The 6,771-nt window shown below is 35.8% G+C and overlaps 1 long non-coding RNA gene across 1 annotated transcript; it reads left to right on the top strand.

The window, feature by feature from the left end:
- The first annotated feature begins 2,425 nt into the window (after positions 1–2,425).
- On the top strand, positions 2,426–3,570 carry LOC140856108 (uncharacterized). Its single transcript, XR_012139493.1, has 2 exons — positions 2,426–2,678; positions 3,529–3,570. It is a non-coding gene; the product is annotated as an uncharacterized lncRNA (long non-coding RNA).
- Positions 3,571–6,771: the final 3,201 nt, after the last annotated feature.

Genomic DNA, 6,771 nt, shown 5'->3' with positions numbered 1-6,771 from the left:
CTCTATATATATATATATATATATATATATATATAGGCGAACCATGATTTTTTTTTTTTCATAAGATAGATTTAGTATACCAATTTAGTACAAATATATTTATAAAAATATAAAAATAAAATATATAAAAAAATAAAAAAATATCCATCATAGCAATTCACAATATATATAATTTTAGTATGATTGATGATATATAATACTGTAAAGTCAGTATCCTTAGTAGCCTTTCTATAAATATGTCATCTTATAAAAAAGTAGAGTAGTAGCCACGGCTCGATCTTAGAGCCACCGCTTTATGTTTTCTTGTTTTATGTCTTTGTGAAAATGAGTTCCATTGATGTTGGTCAAGGAGTAGGATTAAATTGAAGCGTTCAAGGGTAGCTAGCCAGATGTAGCAAATTGTATATTTTGGAAACTAATGATGAAAAATTTGAAGTTGGAGCAAAAAGCTCGGAAATGGAGCTAAAAATCCCTAGACTCTCGGACGGAAGGTAGATCGAGTCCCTTTGGATCAAGTCAGCATTACAAGCTAATGATGAAAAAAAATCATCCAAAAATTGGTTGGCCATGGAGCATAAGACAATAAAATCTGAAACGGTCAATGCGTTTCTGCCGCACTGAAAGTTGGACCACTGTTAGTCACCAGTGAAGAATGCCAAAAAGCACTGAGAACGCGGAACTGCAACATTTATTTAGGAGCTGTTGCCGGAAATAATTGCAGGTCTAACACGACTGGTGCAAGCACTTGTTTTCGCGATTTTACTTGTGGCTGGACAATGAGGTACGCGTGCATTGATATTTCAATACATGTACGCATGCATTGATATTTCAAGTCAATCCATCTGGCGCTACTTGTCACACTGTAGCAAACTATATGCCTGGATTGGATGCCATTCGCTAGCCAACACACGGAACGCGTTTTAAATTTTGACACGGCTGTAACAAATTGGTTAAATAAGTCCCATGTGGATGTCGAGAGACGGTATTAGATTTACTGCGAAAGAAAGATGTACGTTAATGCAATGTTCATGGGTTCAGGTTGTATCTTTCGCAAAATGCGTGATTTGAGATATTCCTCTTCTTTGACGGTGTCAATAATTGCATCATGATTTCACAGTTGATATCACAATTGTAACACCCCGGCCCAAAAAGCCCAAAGCCTTACAAAAAAAAAAAAAAAAAGAATGAAGAAGACTCCCGCTGGGAGTCTTCTTCCACCCAAATCACCGGTGGAGAGGTTGAATCCGAGGCGGATTCGACCTCCCCTACATCCTATAAAACCCCCCTCTCCTTCCCTCTAAGGTGAGCACCGGATTTTTCTTTTATTTCTCTCGAATTTTTTCCGTTGAAGCCGCGGATGTCCTCATCGTGTTCATCTCAAATACTTGCCGGAGACCTCACCGGAGTCGGAGGTAAGCCCTTCTCCTCTTTCCTCTCTTCTTTCCCATCCTTTCTATGGCTTCGTGCACTCCCGCCGGCCTTCGGGATCACCGAAAAATTCATGAATAAAATGACCCTGTTTTTACTCTGTTTCGGCCGAACTCTTCCCTCTCTTTTCCGGCCACCGGCGCCGCCGGTTGCGGCATCCCATTCCCGAGATCGAACCCCCATCTCCCTCTCTTCCTTCCCTGAAAATTTCGACCGCCGGCGATCGGCCAATGGCCGGAAATCACGAAGAAAGGGGACGGATCCCCTGTTTTCTGATTTTTTTTCTTTGTTTTTGCCGCCGTCCTCCTCTTCGCCGCCGACCGAACCCCATCGTCAGCCGTTGTCGGATCTCCGGCCAAGCCACCGGAGCCCGAGCCACCGAGGGGGGGGACCTCACGGTCCTCCCCTGTTTCAGCCAAGGGTGGCCGCGGGAAAAGAAAAGAAGAAAGGAAGAAGAAGAAAAGAAAAAGAAAAGAAAAAGGAAAAAGAAAAAGAAAAGAAAAAGGAAAAAGAAAAAGAAAAGAAAAGAATAAAAATAAAAATAAAATAAATAAAATAAAAAGAAGAAGAAGGAGAGAATTTTCTTCTCTCTCCTTTCTCTCTTCTTTCTCTCTCTTTTCTCTCTCCTCTCTCTACCTTCTCTCTCTACATTTTCTCTCTCTAGATTCTCTCTCTAGACTTTTCTCTCTCTTTATGGATTTTATCTCTCTAGAATCTTTCTACTCTCTCTCTCTGATTGCATCATGAACCCTAGGATAAAATTGAGATGAAAATAAGATGATCTGAGATTGCTCCGAAATTCGTGCGATAGATATGATCCTAGTCCGATTCTATTCGAAATTGTAACACTTGATTCATATTGAGTCACCCTGATAGGACCTCTGATGATCTCGATCATGAGTGCCTCATCAGAAGGATACGAAAGTTTCTCTTTCCACTTTCTCTCTCTACTTTCTCTCTCTAGAATTTTCTCTCTCTTCATGGATTTTCTCTCTCTAAAAGTCTTATGGATCAGTGGAGGATCCTAATACTTAGATAAATCCTAATTTTGATTAATCCTAAGAGAGATCCTCGATTTGTGTATTAGGATCAATTATCGGTAATTTCTATATATGTGATTTTTATATTTGATCAGGGTCATGAAGAGATACGATTGTCTGCATAAGATATCAAGTGGAATATCTTGTTAGAGAAATTTATAAATCAAAGAAGAACATCGATTTCTGTGTTTGGATCAGTCACCGGTAAAGGTAAGAATCTCTGTACATGATCACTATTATATATATGCTATTTTACTGTTGGTCTTGCATTATTGGTTTTGCATTGTCGGATTTGAGATCGATGAATTTATTATATCTGAGATACTGTTATTTGATTTTGAGCATGAGTATGTTATGTCAATATATATGTATCAGAGATTGATGGCATGATTATATGGATATGACATATCTGAATTGATCATAATGCAAGACAGAATTGATTGATGAAATTAACACATAATGATTAAATGAAAAGAAAGAGATATATGGTATGGACTAGCCTTGTCATGTGGACAGCCGGCCAGGAGCTTATGCCTGGGACAGCCCGCCAGGAGCTTATGCCTGGGACAGCCCCCACTGGCTTACAGGTGGATCAGCCGGCCAGGAGCTCATGCCTGGGACAGCCCGCCAGGAGCTTATGCCTGGGACAGCCTCTCACGGGCTTTGGTACGTGGGACAGCCGGCCAGGAGCTCATCTTGGGACAGTCTTGAAAGACTTTTTAAAGTGGATTCGATCCGGATGATGACTGAGGTATAGACTTGGATAGTCCAGAGCCAGAAAGAAAATGTTAAAAATCATGTGATTATGAAAAGAGAAATGAAAGATAAGGCATGAAATAATTGTTGAACAAAAGTGTTTCACCTGTTAACATATGATGATGCATCTATTTTGACAAGACAGCAAATTTATGAATGTTTGCATTATTCTGGACATTGAACATGAGATTTTATATTTTATTGCTTATCCTTATTTTCAGACTATATTACTATATCAGTGTGATATGGGAATTCTTACTGGGCTGTAAAGCTCACACCCCTTCATCTTTCTTTTTTTTCTCAGAGTTGCAGGATGACTTAGATTGGCTATGGCTTGGATTTACGGGTGAGCAGAAGGATAAATAGAGTGTCATAGTATCTGATCAGAGAATTGAAGGAATGTTAATTGTTATTATGCAAGTTTTATGAATTACTGTTGAAATTAAATATTATGGTTGATAAGATTGTAATGATTTATTTGGCCTTGCATATTCTTTAGGGTTTACTCTAAGGAGTGTGCGGCCATCACGTATCCGACCCGGGTGTTGGGTTCGGGGCGTGACAGAATGGTATCAGAGCATAGGTTAGGATCATTAGGGATTATGATATAAGTGATTGGAATATGACAGAATAATATCAGAGCTTAGGTTTAAAATTTCTAAGATTATGAAGTGATATTAAAACTTTATGTAAAGATCAGTAGGATGTGACGGAGTGGCATTTGAGCTTAGAGCTTAGGTTACGTTTATTCGGAGACAATGATACAAGTGATTAGGATATGACAGAACAGTACTAGAACCCAAGTTTAAGGTCACTAGGGATTGTCATATAAATGATATCAAAACTTTGGGGTTATAATCACTAGAGTATGATTGATAATATCAGAGTTTAAGATTTGGATCATTAAAGGTATGATAGAATGATATTAGAGTTTAGGTTATGATCACTAGAAAATATGATTTAAGTGGTATTTGAGTTTAAGGTTATAATTATTCAAAATTGTAATTCTAGTGATATTTAAACTTAGGTTATGATCATAAGGAACATGATAGACATAAAACAAACGATCCGGTAATTAGATTTTGAATCAATAGATATTAAGATAAAATTTATGCATAAATGGCATATGATATCTATAATAGAATTGACGAGTTATATCTTGGATTTCAATTAGTAGGGTGGCCTGAATATAAGAAGAGTTGACCATGGAAGGAAGCGGGAGGTATTGATATGTTATGTTGAGTATACTCGATGATTTTGGAATGTTAAACTTATATGATTGAAGATCATGATACTTTTTCTAATTTCGATGATAATTATCTGATGCATTATGAATTTTAGATTTATCAAAAGAAAGTTAATTAGGGTATGGTCTAAGAAGAAATTTCATCATATGAGAGAGAAATATTTTTTGAACATTGAATCTATAAGAGGATCATATATGAAACTCAATTTTAAATGAAAAATATACTTGAATTTTATTATGAGAATATGAGATACACATCTTGGTAAAATTTTTGGTTACTCAAAATATCATATTCTGAATATGATTCCTTGATCTTTCAAGTTGCATTGAATTTCAAGTCAAAAGTTTATTTTTCTAAGTAGATCAAAAGTATTTTGATATTGTTGTTAAAGTAAAGAAGAAAATTTATTTTGTCAGAGTATGATATACAGGTTATGATAAAATCTTTAATAATTCATATTATTATCTTTGGATTAGATTTTTTTTTTTTTTTTGGTGATTGTTGAAGATGGTGAAGTGTATTAATCATTCAAGTCAAAGTTTGGATTTTTAAATTAAATTAAGATATCTTGTTAATGTTAAATTTTGAATGACTTATACAAGGGACAAGATTTTGTATGGATTTATCGATTAATATTAAGGGTTGTGATGAAGAGAGTTCTATAAGAAATAATCAAGTTAATTCTATTTATAAGGATGTTGACTTGAGTTCTTTTAGTTGTCAAATTAGAATTAATTCTTTTAAAAAAAGGAAGATTGATTTAGAAATTATCTAAATGATTGTAAGGTAAATCTAAGGTTAACTCTAATTGATTCTAGATATGTTGGATTCTTGAAGAGCGATGAAACTTATACAATAATTTCAAATATAGGAAGTAGATCAAGATTTAATTTTTATATGCTATGCCCAAAGGTAGTAAAGATGAAGAAACTTAAAATTTTGCCCTAAGTTTTATCTGAAATTTGAAGGTTGGATCTATCTTGGATCGATCTAACATATAAGGATATTTTTATCTTTGATATAATTATATAATTTGATAAACCAAGATCAGAGTGCGCAGCAAAAGCATGGTGGGTTAAATTGATTAGAAATATTAATTCTTTGATTCCGAAGATATTATGGAATGCATTAGTTGTTAATAAAGAATAATTTTTTTATCTGATCATAGTCGGATAATTTTTGTTAGTAGGTTGCTTCATTATAGATAATGCCAAGAAAGTTTAGATATCTCAAGTTTATTAATAGCTTGATAGTTCTGATATTAGTTCAAACTTAGAATGTCCTGACATAGATCTCATATTTTTTTTTTTTTAAAAAATCTAATATTGTTACTTGAACTGATATAGAAGATTAAGATTTTTCTTAAGATGAGAGTCTATATATAAAATTTATTGGAAAATCAAGTGAAGAAAGAAATCGATGATTGTAAAGAGTGCTCGATGTTTGATCTTTATTTATCAGGGGTAGTCTGAGATAATTATGAATTTTGAGTGAAATATATTAGACAAATAACGGTGGTATATTAATACAAGTTCAAAATATTACAGTTCTTCAAAAAGTTGAGAAATCAATAAGAAGGGATGAGTTTGAAATTTTAAATAATTTTGTTATAACAAGATCATGAGAAATAAATAATATATATGACATTATCGTAAGTTTGAGAATAACATGAAGAATGTATACTTTGAAATAGGTATCTCAAACAACATAACTTAATTTCGAGGACGAAATTATTTAAAGGAGGGGAGAATGTAACACCCCGGCCCAAAAAGCCCAAAGCCTTACAAAAAAAAAAAAAAAAAGAATGAAGAAGACTCCCGCTGGGAGTCTTCTTCCACCCAAATCACCGGTGGAGAGGTTGAATCCGAGGCGGATTCGACCTCCCCTACATCCTATAAAACCCCCCTCTCCTTCCCTCTAAGGTGAGCACCGGATTTTTCTTTTATTTCTCTCGAATTTTTTCCGTTGAAGCCGCGGATGTCCTCATCGTGTTCATCTCAAATACTTGCCGGAGACCTCACCGGAGTCGGAGGTAAGCCCTTCTCCTCTTTCCTCTCTTCTTTCCCATCCTTTCTATGGCTTCGTGCACTCCCGCCGGCCTTCGGGATCACCGAAAAATTCATGAATAAAATGACCCTGTTTTTACTCTGTTTCGGCCGAACTCTTCCCTCTCTTTTCCGGCCACCGGCGCCGCCGGTTGCGGCATCCCATTCCCGAGATCGAACCCCCATCTCCCTCTCTTCCTTCCCTGAAAATTTCGACCGCCGGCGATCGGCCAATGGCCGGAAATCACGAAGAAA

The sequence above is a fragment of the Elaeis guineensis genome, chromosome 3 (genome assembly GCF_000442705.2).
Source record: "Elaeis guineensis isolate ETL-2024a chromosome 3, EG11, whole genome shotgun sequence".
Lineage (NCBI taxonomy): Eukaryota > Viridiplantae > Streptophyta > Magnoliopsida > Arecales > Arecaceae > Elaeis > Elaeis guineensis.
This window is presented reverse-complemented; position numbering and strand designations above follow the sequence as displayed.